General features: G+C 37.8%; 2 long non-coding RNA genes across 11 annotated transcripts in view; one reads left to right on the forward strand and one right to left on the reverse strand.

Moving 5' to 3' along the window:
- LOC100688762 overlaps window positions 1–14141 on the reverse strand; it is a 51865-nt gene extending 37724 nt beyond the window's left edge. For both annotated transcript variants that reach the window (XR_005378461.1, XR_005378462.1), the window contains exon 1: window positions 14009–14141. This is a non-coding gene — a long non-coding RNA (uncharacterized LOC100688762). The remainder of the gene's footprint in view (window positions 1–14008) is intronic.
- Window positions 14142–14203: 62 nt separating this feature from the next.
- Window positions 14204–24471, forward strand: LOC111092421. Of its 9 annotated transcripts, XR_005378470.1 has the most exons (5): window positions 14204–15196; window positions 15650–15750; window positions 15829–15941; window positions 16576–16651; window positions 17062–17172. It is a non-coding gene; the product is annotated as an uncharacterized LOC111092421 (long non-coding RNA). The 9 variants fall into 9 exon arrangements; XR_005378467.1 differs by lacking the exons at window positions 16576–16651; window positions 17062–17172 and adding an exon at window positions 24255–24471; XR_005378468.1 differs by lacking the exons at window positions 16576–16651; window positions 17062–17172 and adding an exon at window positions 21473–23105.
- Window positions 24472–26275: the final 1804 nt, after the last annotated feature.

Consider the following 26275-nt stretch of genomic DNA (forward strand, 5'->3'; position numbering starts at 1 on the left):
AGATCAGGAAACATTGACTTCAAAGGGCAGCATGAAAGAAAAAAAAAATCAGGGTAGATCCTGGATTTCTTTAAGGGATGGAGGGAAAATTCTGAGAACATCTGGGGGCATAGGGTAGGATTTTGTCATAATATAGGCTCTGAGAGCACAGATGAAAGATGGGAAATTAGGAAGAGTGGAGACAGGAAATGGGAGGAATCAAAGAGCAGTGTGAGAAAGGAAAAAAAAAAAAAGGCAAACCCAACCAACCAACCAAACAAACAAAAACAAAGAGCAGTGTGAAAAAAAAAAAAAAAAGGAGTAGGACATTATGGGGCAGAGGGAGTACCATAGAGAAAGATCAGAGGATGTATGGCATGTTCAAAAGCTTCCAGTGTTTCACTCCAGCCTCAGCACAGAGAACAAGGCTGGAGCACGGGGGAAGATAATGTGATTCCAGAGCTCATTAATTAATCTGAATATGTAGATTGCTTACAGTTGGTGTAGATGAAGTGAAGACCTGGGACAGCTTACCGGTTAATATCACCTACAGTTCTGGCATAGTAACTCTTCATTACACATGAAGGAAGGACTGAGGCCCATTTATCAAGAGTTATTAAATACACTGTGGCTATTATTAAGGATCAATTAAGTTAATTCTTCAATTCATTTTTAACATCTGGTATCCACATTCTAGTGTAGTGTCAAGAAGTCTTGCAACACTAGAGTAGGACTGATGGTCAACAAATTTAGACCATTGAGCTTAGAGTCTGAGTCTGAACAAGTCAACTACAGATAATGGAAACTGATAATAAAATCTTGATGGAAAATGCAAGAAATGCATCACTTTACCATTTCAAATAATTTGCATGAATACTGTTTATTTTTCCCCTAATTTTCCATTTGACATGGTCTAATAAATAACAAACTGTTATTAATTACTGCTTAAATGGGAAAGCATACTTAAGCCGTGTAACCTTTTAGACTGAAAAAAACAAATACTTATTTTTGATGATGTCTTAAATGTTGTTTCCAGTCTCATGTTTTTATCTTAGTAAAAATTAGCTAACCTAGCACTATCTTTCAGGAATGCCTTTTTTTGCAGTTCAAAAACACTTGCTATATGTGTGTAAAAGCTATTTGAATTAAGTATAAAGTTAAAACTTCATGCCTCAAACCTCATTCAAGTCATATTCAAATATGTTTATAATAATTTCCTCTACAAATTCAAGAGTAGAACTATTATCCCTTAATGAGGATCTTTTCAATGGTGTAGTATTCATCACATCATGAGATTTGAGAATGACAAAGGACTATGCCTAGAATTAGAGCTTAAATGGAACAAGTTCTTACGGTATTAAAATGCAGTATGTTGGGGAAAATGAACAGGCAGGAAAGGGACCAGAGAATTTATAGTTGGCTGCCATGATCAGTAAAGAGAACTGGGAATATATATATATATATATATATATATATATATATATATATATATATAATATATATTTGCTTTTACCACTATATTCCTGACAACAGTATTTGATGCTTTGGATTTGTAGACATGATCTCAATTTTAAACTATTCTAGAACCCATTCTTCTGATTATAGACCTACAGGGCTAGATATTCTTCAAGTTTACCTAGTTATAGGAGAATTTATTTTCAAATTATTGTGGGAGTGGGAAATGGTTTATTTTTTCCATTCTATGACCCTGTGTGCTATATTATAGGTCATAGGGATTGAATCAAACTGAATTGTATTTTCCTCCAATGTCTTATGATTGTTATTACCTTTCTTTATTCTTTGAAAGGGGAGAGTATAAACAGAAATTATCCACTACACACAACACACACAGTGACCAAATACAATCTTTAAAATTTTAAATATCATAAAGTTAACTGGGGAACATAATGTTTTTCCAAACAATACCCCATTATCTTTAATCTTCTCACTGATAGGATACAGAGTAGATGTCTACGATGAAAAATTCCACTAGAAATTTCCTTTGGGGGAGGAGGGCAGTGGATGGTTTTTGTTGTTTGTTTTATATTTGATAGTAGAATAAATTGGAATGTTTCATACCAAGGATTGAGCTAAATTGTTTAATTGCATGTGAGGGATGAAAATGGCTATAAAAATTGTATTGGATTCCAAATCACATTTTGAAATATGGATACAATTAGGAAAGTGTATCCTCCATTAAAAAAGGATTTAATAAACAAATGAAAGAATTTGTCAGTTATCATCTTTTTCCACAAAACTTGAATCAGTTGTACTAAACCCTTCACTCTTTAATTTTCTCTTAGTCAGCTGCTCCCTGTCTTGGCTTTCCTTGTCACCACACTCCTAGCTTCCTGAATTCTTCTTTACCAGGCTCTTCCTCCTGGCTTAACAAATACATCTCTAACTGGCCATTTGTCTTGGAGATGTCATTCTATTTTCTTCAGTTCCCATTATTTCCACACAGGTATTTACAAAAATCAACTTTCACTAATCTCACTACCTTCCAGTTTCTTTTTTTTTAAAGTATTTTTTAAATTTTTATTTATTTATGATAGTCACACAGAGAGAGAGAGAGAGAGAGGCAGAGACACAGGCAGAGGGAGAAGCAGGCTCCATGCACCGGGAGCCCGACGTGGGATTCGATCCGGGGTCTCCAGGATCGCGCCCTGGGCCAAAGGCAGGCGCTAAACCGCTGCGCCACCCAGGGATCCCCTACCTTCCAGTTTCTTAAGAGAATGCACATCCTAACAATAGGAAAAATAAATTGTTGGAAATTCTGTGCATTACATAGACATAGTTTGGATTTAAATACACTTAAAATGTTTGTAGGATTGTGGCCACCCCAATTGTCATATCTTCTAATTACTTGTATGTGTGTGTGCCTTCTGGCTCACTACCATCCAGGCTATGTTATCATACTAAAGGTCCTGAAGTTGTACCTTCACAGGACAAATAAACTCAGGCCTCTCATCATCCCCAAGACAAATGAGCCAAGTCCTCTGTCTACTACTCTGCAACTAGTGACATCAAATAGGCCAAAATTCATTAGGGCTCCAATTTCTCTTTGTCAGTCAATTTCTATAATGTTCTTTATTTCCTGGCACCTCACTCAGATCAGCCTGCATGTACTTCCTAAACCACTCTATTTAGGGATTTGTACTATTTATCTCTAACACTTCTTTCCCCTTCTCATTAATGTCTTCCACCAACCTTTGAGCCATTTCTTTCCTTCACTGAGAAGTTTGGAAAATGGTTCATAGCCTTACCTTATTTCTAAAGCTTGCTATCACCCTGAGTGGGTTTGTGACATCCCCTTCATGGTTCATCCTGCATTTCCCTCATGAATCACAGTCATCTCCTCTTTGCTATATTAGCTATTTCTACTAAGAGCTTTCCTTAAATAGAGTACAGATTCACCCTGAATAGATTAAAGTAGTGTGACAGTTCGATTGAAAGTATAGGTTTGTCGTAAGAGAGACCTAGCTTTGAATCCTGACTCTACAGGAGTAGTTGTTTTAATTTGGACAAGCTATTTAATCTTTATAAACTGTATTTTTCCCAACTTTAACTTGGAGAGGATATTACTTACCTCAAATGATGGATGATTGAATGACATAATACATAAACCTTCTTGGCAGGTTATTCTTTCATTAATTGCTTCAATAAGCAAAAATTTGAGTACGTGGTACATATTGTACTAGACAGAGCGAAAACAACAGCCAGCAAATACAAAGCAGGGCTTCCTCTTAAAAAGCTTACAGTGGAGGCACCTGGGTGACTCAGCAGTTGAGCGTCTGCCTTTGGCTCAGGTCGTGATCCCAGGGGCCTGGGATCCAGTCCCGCATCAGGCTCCCTGTGGAGATCCTGCTTCTCTCTCTGCCTATGTCTCTGCCTCCCTCTCTGTGTCTCTCATGAATAAATAAATAAATAAATCTTTAAAGCTTACAGTGTACTGAATAATGAATAATGTATACATTCTTAATCAAATAATTACTTTAATTAAAGAACATGCAACTTAAAAGTATCATAAGGACTCTAAAGAAAAGGGAAGTTGTGCTCCATAGACAGATGGCAGAGGAAGCTGACTTCGACTGGTTATCCACAAGGCTTTCCTAAAGAGGAGGTATTTAAGCCAAGATCTGAAGATGTAATAGGCATTAACTAGATAAAGAGCTTTTTTTATTTGTTTTGTGACATGAGAAGGAGAGAACTTTTCAGGTAGAGGAAAGCATGTGCAAAGACCTTATGTTGGAAAGGATCATGTTGGATTAGGAGGATTGAAAACATGCCAGTATAACTCAGATAGTGAGGGAAAGAGCAGGTTCAGATGGGACAAGAGAAATGAGCAGAAATCAGAACATTAAAGCATTTCTATGTTATATTAAGGATTTTTGTTACTCTTCTAAGAGCAATGAGAAGCTATCAAAAAGATTTATACAGAGACATGGCATGATCACCAAGAGAGTTTATTGCTGCTCTAGGAGAAATGCTAAAGGAAGTTCTTTTGGTGGAAATGAAAGGACACTAGAAAATAATTCTAATTCACATGAGTAAATAGAGTACCAGCGAGGGTAATTACATGGGTAAATATAAAATTAAGTATTAATGTATTTTGATATATTACTTATCTTTTTTCCTAAATGATTTAAAAGACAATTGAATAAACCAATAATTATAAATCTAAATTGGGTACACAATGAATACAGATTTATAACAATAGCATAACTATGGAAACAGAGCTATTTATAATAGTAAAGCTTTAGTATACTATTGAAACTTAATTGTTATGGGGCGCCTGGGTGGCTCAGTGGTTGAACGTCTGCCTTTGGCTCAGGGCGTGATCCAAGAGGCCTGAGATAGAGTCCCACATTGGGCTCCCCACAGGGAGCCTGTTTCTCCTTCTGCCTATGTCTCTGCCTCTGCCTCTGTGTGTGTGTGTGTGTGTCTCATGAATAAATAAATAAAATCTTAAAAAAAGAACCTAAATTGTTATTAATTTCAACTGGAATAATATAATTGAGATGTTATTACTAAGAAAATAACTCAAAACTTATGGTAAAAAATGACACAAAAGACTTAAAATAGCATACAAGAAAATATCTAGGGATATTTTCTTGGGGAAAATAAGGAGCAAAGTGACAGAAGTTCAGAGCCCCTTTTTAGTAACTATATTAAATGTAAATGGATTAAGCTCTTCATTTAACAAGCAGAGATTAATAGAATGAATATTTTAAATGATCAAACTATATTCTGTGTAGAAGAAATTCACTTTAGATTTAAAGACATAAGTTGATATAAAAAGATGGAAAGAAATATTTTATTCAGACAATAGCCAAAAGAAGATCTGGAGTGATTATATTAACAATGAAAAAAATAAAATTTAAACAAAAATTGCTGTAAGAGATAATGAAGAGCATTATATAATTATTAAAGGAATAATCTATCAAGAAGTCATAGCAACTATATACACCTAACAATAGAACCCCAAATGTATGAAACAGAAATAAACTTCCACATTTTGGTAAATTTGTTTTTTTGACAATGTTGCCAAGACAATTCAATAATAGTGAACAATAATGCAACAAATGGGGGCATCTGGGTGGCTCAGTCCATTAAGTGTCTGCCTTCAGCTCAAGTCATGATCCCAGGATCCTGGGATTGAGCCTGGCATTGGGAATCCCTATTCACCAGGGAGTCTGCTTCTCTTTCTCCTCCCTTTGCCCCCCCCACCCCAACTCATACTCTCTCTCTCTCTCTCTCTCTCACTGTTTCTCAAATAAATAAATAATATCTTTAAAAAAAATAATGCAACAAATGATACTGGGAAACTAAATGTTCATATAGAAAAAAAAAATGTGAACTCCTGCCTCATACCACATATAAAAATTCAAAAATGAATTAAAGACCTGAATGTAAGAGCTAAAACTATAGAAATTTTAGAAAAAATATAGAAATAAATTTTTGTGACCTTAGATTAGGTGGTAGTTTCTTAGATATGACACCAAAAGCACAAACATACAAACAGAAAATAAATTATACTTCAACAAAATTAAAAACTTGGTGTTTCAAAGATATCACTGAGAAAGAGAAAAACCAGCACATTCTCAAGAATGGAAGATAATATTTGCACGTCATATATATGTTATATTAAGAGGTTTTGAATATAAAAAGAATTCTTACAACTCAATAACAACAACAACGACAAAACACCAGATAACCCCATTCAAAAGTGGGCAAAGGATCTGAATAAACATCTCTTCAAAGAAAATACACAAGTGATGAATAAGCAAATAAGAAAAGCAGCTCAGCCTCAGGAATTTTCAATTCAAAACCACAAAAGATATCACTAAAAGATAATAAAAAGCACTGGTGAGGATGCGAGAAATCTCAGCACTCATACATTGCTGATAGGAATGCAAAGTGGTAAATAAATAAATAAATAAATAAATAAATAAATAAATAAATAAAATAAATTTTAAAAAATAAATAAAATTAAAAAAAAAAAAAGGAATGCAAAGTGGTACAGTCGCTTTAGAAAACATTCCCCAAATGTTAAACATAGGGTTTCCATACAACCCATCACTGCCACTCTTTGGTGAACCCAAGAGAAATATAACATAAATCCATGCAAAAAACTTTAATGTATATTTACAACAGCTATATTCATAATAGTCAAAAAGTAGAAACCATCCAAATGTTCATTACTGATGAATGGAAAAACAAATGTGACATGTCCATACAATGAGATGGTATTTTCTCATTAAAAATAAATGAAGTATGGGTACATGCTACAACATGGATACTTTGTAAACATTATGCTAAGTAAACCAATCAGAAAAGACCACATGTAGTATGATTCCATTTATATGGAATTATACGAATTATATAGTTTGTATAAAATTATACCCAAATCTGTAGAGACAAAAAGTAAGTCACTGGTTGCCTGGGCCTAGAGAATTTGGGGGCAAAGAAGGAGTAATTAAGTGCTAAGGGACTGGGATTTCTTTTCGTGGTGCCAGGAATGTTCTAAAAGTTGACTATGTTGATAATTATATAGTTCTGCAAATATATCTAAAAACCATTGAATGGTTAAGTGGGTGGATTATATGGTATGCAAATTATATCTAAATAAAGCTGCTGTTTTACAAAACCTCAATATTAGAAAATATCTGAAAGAAACCAGTGAATTTCATTTTATAATAAAACAAAAGCTCAATTGTCTATCCCTTAGAAAAACATAGATTGGCATGCTATAGAAATTAAAGCAAAGAAGAAGCAATCTTTTTCAAAAGGCACACACACACACACACACTCAAGCTGGGAGTGACTCTGAAGCATGGTGGATCAGACAAGTCTGTCTTCACAGCATATGGCTGGATCCTGTTTTCTCTTCAAAAGAAATAAAGTGGCAGTTTTTGTTACTTTAGAGGCGATCTGGCCATGACAGGAGGCTTCTTTTGTTCCATGACTAGGTAAATGGGCTGTAATGACTCCAGAGAGATCAATCATGCTTTGTTATATATGCATATTCATTTACATTTTCATTTCCTCATGAATTCATTCAAAATAAATGGAGTATCTATAGTGAGCTGGAGCTATATCAAGGTCACCCTGAGATGAAATAGATATTTTTTGGAATTGCAAGATTGGCTTTCTCCATTCTTCTCTTTACTGCTTTTCATTCTTACCCCTTCAGTGTCCCCTTACTTCTGTTGTTCAAATGTGTAACGTCCTCCAAACTCAATCCTTCATCACTAAGAAGTTCTAGGAAAATTATAGAGCTCAAATATTATCACTCTTAGAATAATTTTCTATCTTAAAAAAAGTAAATAAAAGCTGTAAACCAAAAGAAACACTAAAAGTGGGATTTTGAGCATTAAGAGGGTTTTGTGTATTCATTCATTCAACAAATATAACTTGCCTATTGAGCTCTAGAACTAGGTGATAGAAATTTTTAAAAATGAACCAGACACATGGATCCTGCCCCAATGAAGTTTATTTGTGAATATGGGTGTGGTGTGCATATAAACATACAATCTTGAGGGCACCTGGGTGGTTCAGGGGTTAAGCATCTGCTTTTCGCTCAGGTTATAATCCTGGAGTCCCGGGATCAAGTCCCACATCAGGCTGCATGCAGGGAGCCTGCTTCTCCCTCTGCCTGTGTCTCTGCCTCTCTCTCTCTGTGTCTCTCATGAATAAATAAAATCTTTAAGAAAAATGTATGATCTTGAAATACAGGGCAATGAGTATTTCTAGTTGGTGAGTACCCACTAAACTTTAGGAAATTTTTAAAAATAGAATTGACTTGAAACTTTGCTTATATTTTGTCATTTAAAAAACACATTTATATCATAGTAAATATTTGCGACAGGGAAGAGAAAAGGCTGAGGGAAAACTGGGTTTGATGAAAGGTGGACAAAAAAGACATCTGTTGAAAGGTGCGAAGGAAGCAGAAGAAATGTGGCTTAACTGTGGAAGGTCTGTGATCAAGGACCACAGCCTTGGAGGTGAACACAGTTGTGGACTTGCTAATTCCTTCTCTGACCTGCAGAAGTTTAGAATGATTCCCGGACATCGATCCACTTTTTATAGACTAACCTTAATTTTCAAAAATTTTAATGGGGTATTCACTGGACTGTCTGAAACCCCAGCGCCACATGGAGCAGGAGAGCTCTACACACAGATCGAGTCTGGTAGATTTGAGTTCCCCAGCTCAAGGGTTTTCAGGACCTAGACATAAGGCTATTGGATAAGAGCTTGGGGCACTAGAAGGAGCATGGTCCACCTAAATGCATTCCAGTTCAAATTTTTTTAAATACTTGCTAGCCTAAGAGGACATGGCTACTAGTCTTGAATCACTGGAATAGAGCTTCCTGTTATCTGAAGAAATACAAACAGGACAAATGACTCAATCTTCTCCATTCTTTCAATGTCACTGGACCATGCCTCACTCAGCCTCCCTTCGCCCACTACTGTGCTCCTCCTAGATAATGCATTTTTCTTCTGATAACTGCCTTTTCTCTCTTCCTTATCAATTTGTAACCCCTCAGTGCAATAATATAAACTAAATTTTAAAGATTAATGTGACCTAATTAAATGAAAACCCATCAAATTGGAAATGACCCATTACTCTTGATTTTCCCGAGAGGCTTTCCATTAAAATGCTTCAAAAAGGTAACTTCCCTGACTCTCCAGGGGGGGAAATTCAGTGAAGAAATAGTTCATAAGCAATCTGGGATTCTGACTTTGATATGTTTAGCCCTGTATGTTTTTACAAAACTGGAGGTCTGCATACTTCTCATTTTACAAACAAAATAATACATAAAACCCCCTACAACCAGAGAAGCCATTATAATTGGTTGACCTTAAGCAAAAATGCCTCAGAACAAACTTGTGGATGCTGGTCTGTTGGATATTTCTGGCTAAATGAAGTGCTTTGGCTGTCTCATACGGTGAGAGTTAAGTCAAGAGCGGAAACGCAGTTAATTGTCTTAGAGACACAACAGTTCTTCCCTAGCCTTCCAAGACATCCCTCACTAACCTGGAGTTATATAATGAGTTCAACTAAGTCCAAACACGTCTCTTTACATGGTAAGTTATTCATGGAAAAGTGAGCAAGTACAGAATGACATGAGACGTTCAGATCACTGGATGCCATTGAAATAAATATCTGTCAGTCACTGGCAATGGCTTTTAAAAACAAGCTGCATTTTACATTGCACGGTGTAATAAAGATCACATCACAGCCAACCTATTATCAAAGCTCAAAAACAAATAAATGTACAGTATACTTGCCAAGGCCTTTTCTCAGGTTTTATCATTGCTGACAATAGAGCCGGTGTTGTGAGAACCATGTTAGTTGGCCAATTCACACATGTCATGCTTTGTTCTCTGCCTGAACCTGCTCCTGCATGACTTTTGGACTAATGCTATTTATTTTTGTTGTTATTATTCAATGCAATTTGGCAGAAATGCAGAAATTCTGCAATCATTTAGTCAGTCTCTGAAATTCTTGTGAAATTCTTCCAGGCTGGCAAGAAAAATAACATTTCTGTACTAAGATTAAAACACCTAAGTGACACATAATTGACCTTGACAGCTTGTATTGTGGAGAAAATTGTGGGGGGATAATCAAGAGACATCATGTCTTGCCTTGACACAGGTACAAGAGCAAACAAAGGAGTATGAGATGCTGGAGGTCAGGAAACACTTCTGGTAGATCTACCTTCCTCAGCAAATATTGTTTGGGCTATCATCATGGCCAAGGCTCTGTGCTTGGCTCTGTGAGGACATGTGAGGACGTATGAGACAAAGGGCCTTCAGTGAATTATACAAGAGATGCATGTGCCAAATTTAGATGCCGTGGATGGGAAAGGAAAACTGGATAGGTACCCAATTCACCTGGGGCCTAGTCCAGTCTCTGATACTAACCTGTGAGCTCAGATAAGTGTCTTTACATTGTGCTTCTGTTCCTCACCTTAAATGTCTACAACCAAATTTAGGTGTCATCTCGAAATAAGTTGACCAGTGCACCGAGTTTTCCTGGTGAAAGGGTCTGGCTCAGCAAGGTCCGGATTCTACTACCAGTCAGTCTTCCAAAGGATTCCCTTTCCTCTTAATCTGCCATGAACATTCAACATCTACTCAGAGTTTCTGAGTATCTAATGATAAAAGTTGGATTATGGTAGCTTTATTTAAGAACATGCCATTTAGAGGATAAAATTGTTTTTCTTTTTCTTTTTTAAATATTTTATTTATTTATTCATGAGAGACACACAGAAGGAGAATCAGGCTCCCTCCGGGGAGCCCAATGTGGGACTCAATCCCAGAACCCCAGGATCATGACCTGAGCTGAAGGCAGACGCTCAATCGTTGAGCCACCCAGTTGTCCCAAAACTGCTTTTCAAATACAGTTTTTATAAACTCTCCAAATGTTGAGGTAAATGACATCACTGTGGCAACATCTGAATAGCTCATAGCTAATTCTTCATTTAAAATGTATTGTTATTATTCCATTTCTATTTGCAGAACTACCGTTATATGGTGCGATTCAAGTTCTGGAAAGACCATACGGTCTGCTGGGCAGATACTGTCCCACGAGCACCTGCTGTGGGCGAGGGTGCAATCGCAGACGTCCACTGTCCCCAGGTCTGGGCCACTTTTAGCACAGGAAGGCATGCCACGAGCAAGAAATACGACCTGGGATTATATTCTAAATGTGATTAACAGCTCCTCTCTCTACTTCTCAGCAGTGTAGCTGGAAAGACAGAGTAAGTATATATTTCTAACGCCACTGACCAAAAACGAGGGCCAGCAATTAAACTTATTCCACAACCTAGGAGAAATTCCGAATAAGCAGAAGATAGACAGTGCTAAAGCCTCCAGCTGTCAAAAAAGAGTAAAATCTGGCTGCCAGAATGTAGGCAGTCAGCCCCCTCGCCCCCCCCCCCCCGTTTTAGAAATATAAGAGACGCCCTAAGATTGCCCCCGTGCTGTGGATTGTGAATCTGGCACAGAGGGATTGCGATGAAGCCTCCAAGCTGCCGAAATCCTTCCACCTCCACCGGCACTTTTCTTCTCTTATCCATTCAAGCTTTCAGCTTACAGGAGCAACTGAGAGCAGAAGTGGATTCATGGTGAGGCATTGTATTCAGGAAGGTGTAGACTCTACCAGTAAAATACTCCAAGCAGAAGTGGGGAGAGGAAGAGCCACCTCGATAGCAGTGCAGTCTATCTTGGCCTAAAAGCTTGCCAACCTCTGCTGTATATTATAATTGGCCAAGATATGAGAGGGCATCCCTAGAGAATGGGATCATGGGGACGCAGTAAAGGGGCAAGAAGCAAGACAGGGACAAGACAAGATATTTAGAACCCCAGGGACGACAAAGACAGATGTCGTGCCTGCTTTGCAATTTCACCATGGAACAGTAAACCCAGTTCACAGATATGGATCCTCTTCGGTTCATAATCCCTCTCATGGGGCACCTGCACGGCCCACTTGGTGAGGTGACCGCCTTCAGCTCAGGTCATGATTCTCTGATCTTAGGATGGGGCTAAGGTGGGGCTCCCTGCTCAGTGGGAGTCGGCTTCTCCCTCTCCCTCTGCCTCCTCTGGCCTGCTCATGCTCTGTCTCTCTCTCTTTCAAATAAATAAAGTCATATATATATATATATTCCCTCTCATGCTTTTATCTGATTCACTTTCATTTAAGATTTGAAGTTAATATAGTCATTTTCTTAGTTTCCAAAACCTGAAATTATTTTTTTCCCTCAAGATGGTGAGCTAGGCAAGAGTCTTCATGCAAATGCTATATGGGGGTATATACTCAAAAAAGTCATTTTCACACATCTCTTTCAATTGCAGGTTATGCTAACCCAGAGAAAGTATGTATGACTAACCATTGCAAATAATACAGGAGAAAAATACTATTTGTATGTTTGTTTTCCTCCTCAGTTGAAAGAAAGGTCACTAACAATTCTTTTCCAACATGAGCGAAATTGTTTCAAATAATCAGCCCATGTTAAAAAAAATGATTTTGAGACAAATAAAATATTTAGGCCATAAGGTTGGAATGTAAAACAATATCACCAAGATAAAAGAAATGCCTGTTTATATAGAAAACAGACTTGATATTTTCAATGAGGAAAAAAAAAACCAGCATTCAAAGGGATTTTAATATGCCTCCGAAGGCAGTGTACCCAAAAAGTGTTTTTTTATCCTTTCATGTAGTCTTTTCGACTTCCAAGTGCTATGTTCCCAAAGGTCACATGTGATCTGATTAAGTGGAAGCAAAGAAAGAGGTCAGCTATGAAGTTCACAGAAAGTTCCTAGGGCTGAATGGGCTAGTGCACAGAGAAGTCCCGTTAAGGGAGCAACCCAGTTTGGGTCTCTCTAGGTGCTTAATTTGGAGGCTCAGAATCTATCAGCCTCCCTAAAATCACCACGTTCTCAGGGATCTCTGTAACAGGAGTCACTGATGGCACCCAGCACACTCAGTGGAGTAAGAGGCTGCTTCAGGCTTTGGTACTGGTACTCAATGTTAGGAAATCACATCAGAGAGTTTGCTGAACTTACAGCCAGCCTAAGCATTTCTAGCTAGCGTATAAAAGCATTCCAGAGGTGAAGAATGGCAAAAATGATAGTACTTTTCAAGCTTTGGGTTTTTACCCCCAAATAAAATGCTATAAAAAACAGTATGCATGTCTTCGTTATTCATTCACTCACTCATTCATTCTTTTTTTTTTTTTTAAGATTTATTTATTTGAGAGAGAGAGAGCGAGGGCATGCGAGCAGGGGGGCAAGAGCAGAGAGAGAGGGAGAGAATCTTAAGCAGACTCCAGGCTGAGTGCAGAGCCCAACATGGGACTGGATCCCTTGACCCTGAGATGACCACCTGAGCTGAATCCAAGTGGAACACAAAGCCAGCTGAGCAACCCAGGCACCCCTCATTCATTCACTCCAACAAATACTTACTAAACATCTACTCTGCATGGGAAATAGGATGGGGCATCAGAAGAGTCCTTATCTTTTAGAAATTTACTGGATAAGTAAATTTGGGCTTCCCATCACACTCTAAAACTTACTGGACTAGAATACGAATGCTAAACCACTTCTTAAAAGAAACGAGGGAAGGGGAAGGGGAGGGGAAGTGAAATGGAGGGTAAAGGAAGGGAATAGAAGGAAAAGGTAGGGAGGGGAAGCAGAAGGAAAGGGAAAGGGAGGGAAGAGAAAGAGAAGGGAAGGGAAAGGGAAGGAAGGGGTATGGAAGGAAAGGAAGGGAAGGGAAGGGAAGGGAAGGGAAGGGAAGGGAAGGGAAGGGAAGGGAAGGGAAGGGAAGAAATAACTGTCAAAGTGCTTACTGTCCTAATAGTGAGAAAGTAGCATCATGAACATATAAGTATCATAACAATGGCAAAATGTTCTCAATGTTTACTTTATAATTGTGTTCATGAATTTTCCCCAAAACACAGACTTTAAAATTAATGGCAGATCTAGCATCAATAATGAGTTCACAGAGCCAATGACTTACTAAACGGTGCAGGGCATTTGGGATGTTTCACCACATGGTTGGTATTTCCTTTACAATCCACCCTGGCTTAAGCTTAAAAGCCTACTGTGTTTTAAAAATGTTCAAGACCATCAGCGAAGGTGTTGGACTGAATTCCGATTCTTACATTCCATTGCTTTGTGAGCTTCTAACATTCCACTGCTTTTGTGATCCATATTCTGGGTTTCCACTCTCCAAGAAGGAAAGACAGATTTTTATTTGCATTCATCTGGACAATGTGTGTGCTTTAAAATTTCCATAGCTCTACCACTGCTTGTGAACTGTGAAGTGTCTGGAAGCTCAAGCGGTACCTGGATCTACAGAGCTGTGCTTCTGGTTGAAAATGAAGAAAAGCTTCCAACAAAGATCAGAGGGCAAATTGGGTGATTTTGAAACTTAACAGGTCTTCTTATTGCAAACTCCTCAGGAAAGAGAAGGGGCCAGCAAAGTGGAGAAATGAGGGCACAGCCGAAATTAGGCAAGGGGTGTCGGGAGGTAGAAATCAAATCTATTTAAATTTCACAAAATCAGAATGTATAAAGTGAACCTAGCCACCACTAGTGTTGCTCAAATTCCATTCTGAGACTTAGTCATTAATATTTAGCATTTTTTGTGATTATTTTATAGACATGATGTCATTGTTTCAGAGTGTTTTACTAATCACCAATGACACAGTTGCCAGAGAGCAAAGTTACAATGTAGTGATGTTATGAGTGGAAAATGCTGCAATTGTGGTGGGGATGGGGGTGGGGAGAGAGAAGTTCAGATTAAGTTCAAGGCATTTCACTTGGATTTTCTGGGTGAACCAAATCTAGACTTCTCGGGGGGTTCTACATCTTAGAACCATGTTTAGAAACTCCCCGTTTTATTGTTTTAAAAAAATACCTATAAAAGTTAAAGCTTCTGAAATGGGGATCTTGGGGAAAGGGAATAAAACCACAGACATTCCAGCAAAAACAACCTTCTTCTTTTTGACAACTCCAGGTTTAGACATTCCTTAGGTTTATTACCACAAAGCAGACCAGGCTGGCAAAGGAGCCAGCAGGCCCCGCGGTCCTTCTGTGCAGCGCGCTTGCAACAGCTGCTCTGACTAACGCACCTCCCGGGGGTGATGGATGTGCCCACTGCCGGGGAAGACCCAGGCGGATGCAGATGTTGCTGCATGAGGAGGTGATATGCATTTGTGATCTGAGGCTCAAAGTGGAGCTGCCAGGGCATGTGTGATGAATGGAGACAGACTCTGTGAACATTCTTGGCTGGGCCACGAGAGAGGGACCTGGGATGTGTAAACCCCAGGCCCTGGTATGGATTTTTGCTTCAGAGCTGCTGTTCTTTTCCCTTCCTTCACCCAAAACCTCGACACTGCTTTCGATCTCTCATCTACTCACCTTATTTCATCCCGGCTTTAGCTGCTCTAATGATGGAGCTTGATCAAAGGCAGAGGCATACTCCTCTGGTAGGAAGGCAGTTCAGACTCTTCTGCAGATTTTGAAGTGGAACTTGGTTAAGTGAAATGTGGAATGGTGGGGAAACTATCCCATGCATAGATCCTGAAGAAAGATACCTTGAGTTGTTGCATGAAAAGAAGCACAAACTCATCTAGGTCTTTATTTCTTTGTTCAGAAGGACTCTCTGTTCCTGTTTTCCTAGCCCTGGGGATCACGAGGAGATTTAATTATACTGGACTTTCTCTCCACTCATCAGCAGAAAAGTGCAGAATAAATGTAAGCGTATTAGAGATTGTTAGGGGTCAGAGGCTGAGAAACCAGTTGCTCTAATTATGTGAATATCTTCTTTCCCAGAGACGCACTTGAATAGAGATTACAGAAACTCTGAAATAAAGCAAACACCAGCTACAGAGCAACTTCTGCCTCAAGAAACCCCTCCTTTCAGATGTTTGCAATTGTGATAGCAGGTACGTCGTGTTAGGTTTAGTGTGATGTGTGCCTGGTAATGAAACTATTTAACCACCCCTCCACCCCCCAGCCTGGTAATCATACCACCAACTAAACCTACTGTGAAGAGTTATAAAAATACACAGAGAAAACTGATAACTAACTAAGCAGAATAGATAGGAATCATATTATTTATTCCCCAAACTTCACACAGCTTACACAAAAAACACTTTGGAAAAATCACATATATTCCTGAAACAAATGTGACTAAAAGAAGCTAAGGATTCTGAAAAGTAACAAGACAATCAGAAAATACCAAAAGACAATACATAGGGAGAAAGATGTTTAGGCAAAACTTCATAAATCCCACGTCTCAAAAGAATCTCTTAAATGGAAAAATAATTTAATCTATAACTTCAAAATAAATAGTACTTTCTCATTTAAAAGCACATAACTTGTTAAATAATAGCAAATTAACATACATATAATTATTTTGCTAAAGCGCTTCCTCTTGCCACTTCTCCATGACCTAGGTGGCATTCATAGATTTTGGGTTTTATCTTTGTCTCTGGTAGCTTTTTACAAATGGCTTGTAAGTTCAATTTCTGAGTGGAGATTTTCTTAATTTCTCATCTATTGCATTGGTTTCTGGAGATTCCCAAGGTCAGGCAAGTAACGCATTCACCTATAGCACAAGATTCAAGTGATGTCAATAAATGCAGTAATCAAGGTAGGTATTTTAATACAATTTTAAACGATGAAAATTAATGCAAAAAATTCATAATGAACCAAATGTCCACATTCTAAATAAAGATGGGATCTATTCCTGTACTGAAAGAATCGGCCTCCCAATCGTCACCTAATTCAGGCCCCGCTTGTTAAAAATATTCTTGCTTGTTTATGGAACACCTGGGTGGCTCAGCAGTTGAGCACCTGCCTTTGGCCCAGGGCATGATCCTGGAGTCCTGGGATTGAGTCCCACATCGGGTTCCCTGCATGGAGCCTGCTTCTCTTTCTGCCTAGGTCTCTGCCTCTGTGTGTGTGTCTCTCGTGAATAAATAAATAAAATCCTTTATAAGAAAAATAATATTCTTGCTTGTTCATTGACTGATAATATCACCCATTATATTGGCCAACCAGAACACTATCACCGGCAGATGTAAGTTGCATGTTTTCGCATCCTACACAAACACCTATGAAGTGAGGAATTCGAAGGAAGGAGTGAAGAAGCGAATGAGAGAAAGAAGGATGGAAGAGATTTAGAGAATATTAAAATTGTGTTTTAAAGAAATTTCCCAGAATCTTTTTATTAGCATTATTTCCCAGTCTCCCCTCCATATCTATCAATAAAGGTGATAAATAAACAATCCGGTAAGGTTGCCTTAGCCAAGACAGAAGAGTTCCCATTCAAGCCAGATCTTAAGATAATGCAGGAAAAGGGGTGTTAAATATGAATGACAGGTAAGAGAAAGAGTGCTTTCTATCATGTACCATCCTTCTCTATGTGTTTCATTTATCAGTCTTGGGGTGCATGGCCCCTGAGAACCATTCATACTGCTCTGAGAGAAATGAACTTGGTACTCTTGAAATAATATTTTCCATTTCAAAATCAGGACTTCCAGAAAAATGTTAGTGTGAAGAGGTCAGACAAAAATGTTTTGTCTGATAACCTTATAAACGTTGGAGGGCTTTGACATGAAGTTAATTGTGAAATGTTTAAATTTCACAAATGTCTACAACTCAGACTCATGAAGTTATAAGTAGGGCAAATTGTTCAATCAGTTGGAGGATGTCGAGGGGTGGCCCAAGCAGGGTAGGGCAAAAGCTAAGTCAGCTTTGGAAAACACCCATTGGCCAGTTCCATCATATCAGCTACCCAAGGCCATCTGCTGTCTTCCTATGTCTCTCAAGTCTATGTTACATCCCTAGCTTTGTGTGCAGCCTGTGAAATGAGCTCTCTCCAAAGCTTGTCCAGACGAAGGATCATTTTTCAAATACCACATACATTCGAAACATGTGCAGCAAATGCCAGTTTGAAAAGCCCAGATCAGCAGGAGATGGCATCCTGCACTTAGAGACAGATCTAAAGGGACTGAAGGAGAACAAAACCTTATACATGAGCTTCTCTGCTAAGAAGCATGTTAGGTTCAGAATGGTAATAGAAAAATGTCTTTGCTGGTAAGTCCAACAGGCCTCTCCAGGGAAAAGTAAAGCAACCTGTGGCTATGTGTTTTGCTCTGGTGCACAGTTCTGGGTGATTCTATGAAAATTCATATATTGGAATTTGTGGGCAGGAAACTTCAGTGATGGCTACGAAAGCTCACATTCCCGCAGAGGCTGCCTCTCACTAGTGACTGGCGCTCATCGATGAGTACCTCAGAGGATAGTGTGAGGTTTTGAAATAACAAAGTCTTAAATTTCTAATTATGTTAATTATTAAATGTCTTACTGTGGACAAATGATTTCAAATCTTTGAATACTTCTCCCTTAAAAAAAAAGGAGTTGTAAGATTTTGCCTAAGTATAACTGAGCTAATAATGTGAAATCACATAGTTCATTTCTTTCTTTGTTACTAGGTACTCTCAAAGGTTTGAATGATTCAGCCTCCTGAAACTTTAAAGACCTAAGACTTTTAATTTGTTAGAGACCAATGATAGAAATAGAACTATTTACTATAATAACAGCAGCACTGATACCATATCTTCAAGAGAACAAGTAACACCCAACAAAAGAGGAAAAAGTCCAAACACATACTGAAAATATTTTACCTCACTATGTAAGCAAAGATATTCAAATTCAGGAGGAAACTTGGTTTTTTTTTTCCCACTTGTGAAACTAAAAGTTGTAGTTTAAAGATATTATTAAATGCTGATAGGTGAGTGATGAAATAAGAATCTTATTTTGTATATTCCAGAGGCAATGGTTTTCACAAACTTTTGAAAACATTCTGAAAATAAATATCAAGAAACTTACATTTTTCTTACCTTTTTGACTCTTGGGAATATGAGAGCATAATCTGCAATCAAAATTTGAATTTACTACACAATAGTATTTATCTCACAAAAGATCTAAAACACAAAAGGGAGAGAATGGAAATTTGTGTCCAATATCAATAAAATAGTTAAGCAAATTATATCTCCTCCTGCGTGGAATAATATTCTGCATTCATTAGGAAACTGTGAACATTTATGTACTAATTTATTTGATATCAGTATGCAATACCCAATAAGCAATATAGACATAATGATTTTTAAATATACAAAAAGGCCAAGATATAGTGATTGTTTCTGTTTTTCATGATTATAATAATTGGGGAAAATTAAATTTTTAAAACCTAAAAAACCCACAGAAATGTGTAGACCCAACAGTCATATTCTAATGGCAAAATATCCTTACAGAAGGTTAGTGAAATATTTAGTGAAAAATACTGCTCTTCTACATTTTTCCTGAAATGTTGATTAACAAAATATATTATGATCTTGAGAATTTCACAATGGCCTTTGGATTCATGTTATGGTTATAAAAATACAACTTTAGTACCATCACCTCACTCTAAGGAAAGCAAATGACTAATGGAACATTTGCAGGTCTGTAGAGCTACCCGCATAACAGGTTCCGCTGGCTCTGGAGAGTACCAGCACTTAATATGGCTAACACAAATTCTGTTTGGAATTGATGCTCTGATCATGCCATCTCCTTTAGATGAAATCCGATAGCCTCTCACTCAACAGATGTGTGTTTGTTGTCTGTGGCAACGGAAAGATTCCCAATGATAAGGTAGGAAGCAAGTACACAATCAGAAGTACACCTAGGAATCCCTATTTTCAAGGGGGTTATGGCTCTACCTCCCTGAAATCTCTGGCATCTGTTCTTTTGCTCTCTCTCTCTCTCTGTCTCTCTCTCTCCCTTTCTCTCTGTATCTCTGTCTCTGTCAGAACTCTTTAAGGCTTCTTCTAGGCATCTCACTAATTCATGTTTTTCTGCATCAAGACTAGCTTTAAAGTGTGAGCACAGCATTCTTCCAAACTTACTTTATAGTTAACTTCTTGATAAGTGGCATTTTTAAAGACAGCATGTTGTAAGTTTATGTCTACATGTAAAATGAGTTTAAAGATCTGGAATGGATCTGCTAACACCCAAATTTATATATTGATACTTATTTTTAGTAGCTGTTAAATCTAACCACACAGTCTTAATCTAATTCTAGTCCCATATGCCTTTTCTGCATAAAGATATGCCAGGTGCTGGATTACAAGTTCTGAGGGCAAAGACCAGGCTTTATGTTTTTCTATTACCCTGACCCTCCCCTATATTTAGCTCTGTCCCAAGTTAGAGAAAGCCATGTAGTCATCCATCAAATCCTTATTGGATACCTTCTAGACGATGTAGGTGCTAGGACCCATCAGGGAATAAGGCAGTGTCTGTGCTCTTATGCAGATTATATTTCCATGAGCGGGAACTGAGAACAAACAATGGAATGGGAAGGGAGTGCGGTGGATGTTTCCCAGGGCTCTGCTGAGATGTGAACTAAGGGGATAGGAGACTGGCTGGCTGGCTGCCCTAGACTGGAAAGAACTCTTGGAGGTGGTAATATTTATGGTGGAACAGAAGGGACAAGAAGAGCCCACACATGAGCATATTGTTGGGAAAAGCATATCAGGCTGGAGGTGGGGAGGGTTCAGGTAAAGTCCATACAGTGAGAAAGAGTGGGAGAAACAGAAACAGAAGTGAAACTGTTAGAGCTTAGCTTGGAAGGAGGAAAGTGGCGTGAGGTGAGTCAGAGGCCAATAAAGGTACAACTCATGTAGAGCTTCATAATGATGTGCTCAGAATCTCCTGAAATTCCTTTTTTTTTTTTTTTTTTTTTTTTGAAATTTCTTGACGCTGCATTAACTCCCAATTATTGGAGTTTGGGAAATACGGTTACTCTCTGTGAGACTCAGTTTTTTCCGTCTTGAGAGTCTTGGTATTTATATCACATAATTTTACATAATGTTCATTGATACCAAATATATGAAAGGGCCTCACACAATCCCTTACATCCACTAGAATATAAATTTAAGTTGGATATGATTTTATTTGCATGACAGTAAAATATTTCCTAGCAGCTGTAAGGCAAGCTGAATAAAATGATTGTAGTATAGGAAGAACAGGAAAAGTATGCGTTCAATGAAGATGAACTGCCTAACTTTGGAAGTTGTAACACACCACTAAAAGAGAGTAAGGGTAGACCTATCAGACTCCTTTACCAGGAACGGTGTGAGTTAATTTTTTCTTCTTTTTTAAATAAGAGAAAATGACAATAAAGCAAAGAACATTTGTGTGCACAATGTGGAAAAATTCTCTTTTTTCAAAATACTCATCAGCAGAATGACCCATGACAGAAAGTTCAAGTCCTTTTTAATTATAAACCTTATTTGTATGCTAATATATTCATCTTGGGAAAACTCTATTTTGTGAACAAATGAGTTCTTACATGAATTATGAATATAAATATGGATTAAATTAGATAGCTCCCAAATTTCAATTCTCTCTTTTTTTTCCTACACAGGACAGGGAATATTCTTCAAGCATGTAGCAGTGAATAGTTGGGCTTCAGCCTGTATTTTTCTCACTTCCCAGGATCTCAGTGAAGAAAATCAAGTCTCCAATAATCCAGATGGCCACTGAATGTCCAGTATGAGTCCAACCCAGTGAGCCTTTCGGACCTGTGTCCCTCAGACTGCTGTGGGCACCTCAGATTCTGTTCCCATTATTCCTCTCTATATGAGCCTTTTTATTCAAACATAAAAGGTTCCCCCCCCCCGATACTGCTTTATTAGGAGTAGGGTGTAGTATTTTTAAACCACAGAGGTTTGTAGCAACTTGGATGTTCAGGCAACAATTCAGAAGGGCAGCTTGTAGAGAAGAACCTCACTGTGCACAGTAACTGCCAGGAAAATTCTAGAGAAAATGAGGAGACTACCCGCCAGATAGCAAACTATATTGCAAAGCTACAGAAATTAATATATTCTCAAACAGAGAAAAATAAAGAATCCAGAACCAGAACTAAATAGCAAGTAATGACTTGTAATTGATAAAGGGGACATTTAATACCAGTGGAGAAAAGCTGGCTTATTCAATAAATGGTATTGGCCGTGTCACTCCCTCATCAAAATAAATTCCAGATGAACCTTTAAGCACTTAAACATGAACCATAAAAGTGCTAAAATAAATCATGAAAGAATTTTTTATAATCTTGGAAAGGGAAGCTTTTATAAACATAACACAAATCCAGAAGCCATTGAAAACATTAAAAAAAAATCTGTATGACACAATGCCATTAATGAAGTATTAACTATACCAAAAATGTGGTGAGACAAGATATGGCTTTTATTTCCTTCATGAAAAAGCTCCTCTAAATTGTTTTTTAAACAAGCAAAACCCAAGAGAAAAACAACATAACAGAGAGATTACAAAAAAGAGAAATACAAATGGCTCAAAGATATAAAAAGATTATTAACTTCCCTCGGAAGATAAGAAATACAAATTAGAACTGTAACCTAATGTTACTCTCAGATTAGCAAAACTCAAAAAAAAATTGATAATACAAAGACAAGGGAGCCCTCCTTTCACTATCAATAAGAAGAGAAAAACACAGGCTGTGAAGTATACTTGGAAGACAGCTCCTAAAATTCAAAATGCACATTTTCAGTGACCAGAAGATTCTACTTCCAGGAATTTGTGCTACTGAGATATTCCTCATAACATTGACCCAAGAAAAATCACAGCAGTATTTTTTTAAACATCAGAAGATTGGAAACAAGCTAAATATTCATCAATAGGGGACTTACTAAAGAAAGGAAAAACGGTCTATCTGTAAATGGTATTTTATGCCTCCATTAGAAAGGAAGAGGCAGCAGCTTTAGAATAAACTTGAAGCTCCAGAAAGGGAACAAAATAAAGGTTCAGAACTATAGGAATTCACCATCTATAATAAAGGAGGAACATGTCTCCAAATGTGTTTGCATATGCATAAAACATTCCTGAAAATGTCTAAGACAGACCTAGACACCAATGGTGGCCGATCTCAGGGAGAAAAACTGGGTGTCTGAGGTTATGGGTGGTGGGAGGATTATTTCACTCTTTTCTGTTTAGAACCCATGGGATTTTGTACAAAGTCCATTTATTACATGTCCCCTAAGTTAATGGACTTTAATTTTTTTTTATTTTTTTTATGGACTTTAATTTTTAATTAAATTTTATTAAATTTTTACTTATTACATTTTATTAAATTAATAATAACTTTATGATTAATTAAATTACTTATTGTATCTAGGGGTACCTGGATGACTCAGTCGGTTAGCATCAAACTCTTGGTTTCAGCTTAGATAATGATCTCAGGGTTGTGAGTTCAAGCCCTGTGTGGGGCTCTTCGCTCAGCACGCAGTCTACTCAAGATTCTCTCTCTCTCTCCCTCCGCCCCTTCCCCTGCTCGCTTAAGCTCTTTAAAGTAAATAAATACATTGGGATGCCTGGGTGGCTCAGTGGTTGAGCGCCTGCCTTTGGCCCAGGGCGTGATCTGGAGTCCCAGGATCAAGTCCCACATCGGGGTGCCTGAGACAGAGAGAGAAGCAGGCATGGAGCCTTATCTTTCTCTCTCTTCCTATATCTCTGCCTCTCTCTGTGTGTGTCTCTCATGAATAAATAAAGTCTTAAAAAAATAAATATATAAGATCTCTAAAAAAAAGAATATTGTACTCTACACACTCTAAATATTGTATTGCGTAACTCTAAGCACAGAGAATTATGGTGGGCACACATCAAGAAAAAGAAAAGAGAGTCACAGAAGGATCTTCCTTGGTGCAGCTTCTGACAATACAGAAAGAACCCTTCTCTGTGTGCAACTAAATATCAACCTAATTTCAGTTGAATTCTATTTTTCTCAGTACAAACTGACCATCCAATTTTACGCAGTATCAGACCCCTCAAAAATACACAGATGCCCTTACTTGAGTTCAATCTGTTTTGCAATAACTTTTTGCACAATAACAATTTTGTTCCAGCTGAGCTGTTCCACAATGGTGATGTCCCAGTAAGAGTGCTCACCATGTGTATCTCAGGGACCCTTAATCTCTCTGGTTTTGAAATTGTTTCATCTGTTTATTACTTCTGTGTCCTTGAGCAAATAGTTATAAATAATCTATATTATGGAGACAGCAGAAGTACCAGCCTACGGACATTCAGATTACTGGTTCAGAAATAACTTATTGTATCCCCACTTCCTTCCATGGGTCAGAGTGGTTTACATATCCCTTTGACTTGCATTTGTCTCTGTGACTTTTTTTTTCCAGTCAATGAGGATGAGTGACTAAAGGCTGGAAAGTTCCCTACAACTGAGCTTCCTATGGTGCATGTCTGCCATCAGCAGGAGAACATGATGGAGCTAACCTGCTAGAAAAAGAAGAGAGACACAGAAGGATGCCTGGGTCGCTCCGATGGTTAAGCATCTGCCTTCAGCTCAGATCATGATCCTGGGGTCCTGGATTAAGCCCCACATCAGGCTCCCTGCTCTGCAGGGAACCTGCTTTTCCCTCTTCTGCCTCACCACCCACCTCCCTGCTTGTGCTTTCTTTCACTATCTCTCAAATAAATAAACACAATCTTTAAAAGAGAGAGAGAGAGAAGCAGAGCAAAGAAATCTCAGCTGAGTTCAAGCTAGATCAGCAGATTTTCAGACAGTGCAGCAAGCCCACCAAGAACAGCCTTCCCCAAACACTGAGAAGCTGAAGAAATGTTTGCTGCTATATGCTGATGAAATTTTGTGGGTGTCTGTTACATGGCATTAATTTTGACATGGTTAACTGCCTATATAACTACCAGTTTAGGAAAATTAAGAGAAAAAGCACAGAGAATTATGGTGGGCACACATCAAGCACTCTCTAAAAATTTCCTATTGCAATTGTCTTCATAGATGTTACTCATGTCTCTGATATGTTCAGATATTAGCTATGGATCTGTTCTATTTCTTCTGCTGGAGATAGCTGCCTCCCTGGTTGCCATGTAGCCTTTTGGGTGTCACTCAAATTTTCCCAGCACAGGAGAGTTTCTTTCTTAATCTCATATGACACACACGCACCCCTAAACCTAGCACGCCTTTAACACGACACATCATGTCATGCATCCTTACCTCTTTAATTCATTTCCCTCTATTCTTACTGCCCTACTCTGTCTCACGAGAGCAGGGAGGCCAATGACTATTCCCATTCTTCGTGACTCTGGCTTCAGGCAGGATTCTATTCTGGAGGAGTTCCAACAAGGAGTGTGATTCTTGGTGATTATTTCCTGTTTCTCGACTTCAGATTTCTCATTTGCAAAATGAGGTGTTAGGTTATGCCCTCTTTGAGAAGTCCTCCACCTCCATTTCCTCGACTTTAAACGAAATAAAGCAGAAGTACATAAGCAGTTTCTTCTGAACTGATAAACTCTGAGGTTTTGTTTCCCTACTTGTTTAAAACTTAAGAGGGACAGAAGAACATCTTTGACACGTTTTTAAAGGTTCTTAACAAGGTCATGCCAAAAACATTATCGTTGTTATTCAAAATGAAAAGTTTTACTCACCAAGAATCTTCTAACTTTTAATTTGATTTTTCTGATTCCAGAATATTTTCTTTGAAATGTCTCATAACACAACATCTGGGTTACTTTATGATATATAGATTCTATAGAAATGATGTATGATACAATGACAGTGGAAATCCCTATTTATCTTCATGGTTGTTAATATTTAATGCACATCCTGAAATTGGAAACTTCATTATTAAGATTCTTTTTCTATTCCATTATAATTCTAGAACACAATTTTTAAAAACCCATAATTTGAAACCTTTAAATAATGTTTCATATATTTGAGGTGAATTTATTGCATATTGGAGAAACACAAGAAAGTATAAAAATATCTCATATTTTAAGTATATTCTGAGAGAGAGGGGGAGACAGAGAGAGGTGAGTGAGAGAGAGAGGTATGTTCCATCTAATCCACTAATCAAGGTTACCATAATTAGAAGTTTAGTGGATATTATTTCAACTTTTTTTGGTCTTACATGCAGATATACATGCACACAGAATTTATTTTGCAAGCACAGTATCCTATTGCTATATAACTTCTTTTTCACCTTAAAAATTTACAGTGAGAAATTGGCATGGCCCTCTCTAATAGCTGCATAATAAAACGGTGTATCGATATGCTGTGATAATTTAGAAAATATGCTGTTATGACTTGGATTGTTTCCATTTGTCCTTACAGAGGATATGGATTGGACCCCTTATTTATGTATCATTATATGTGTGAGTAAGCATTTCTGGGGATCACTGT

The sequence above is a fragment of the Canis lupus genome, chromosome 25 (assembly GCF_011100685.1).
Source record: "Canis lupus familiaris isolate Mischka breed German Shepherd chromosome 25, alternate assembly UU_Cfam_GSD_1.0, whole genome shotgun sequence".
Classification (NCBI taxonomy): domain Eukaryota; kingdom Metazoa; phylum Chordata; class Mammalia; order Carnivora; family Canidae; genus Canis; species Canis lupus.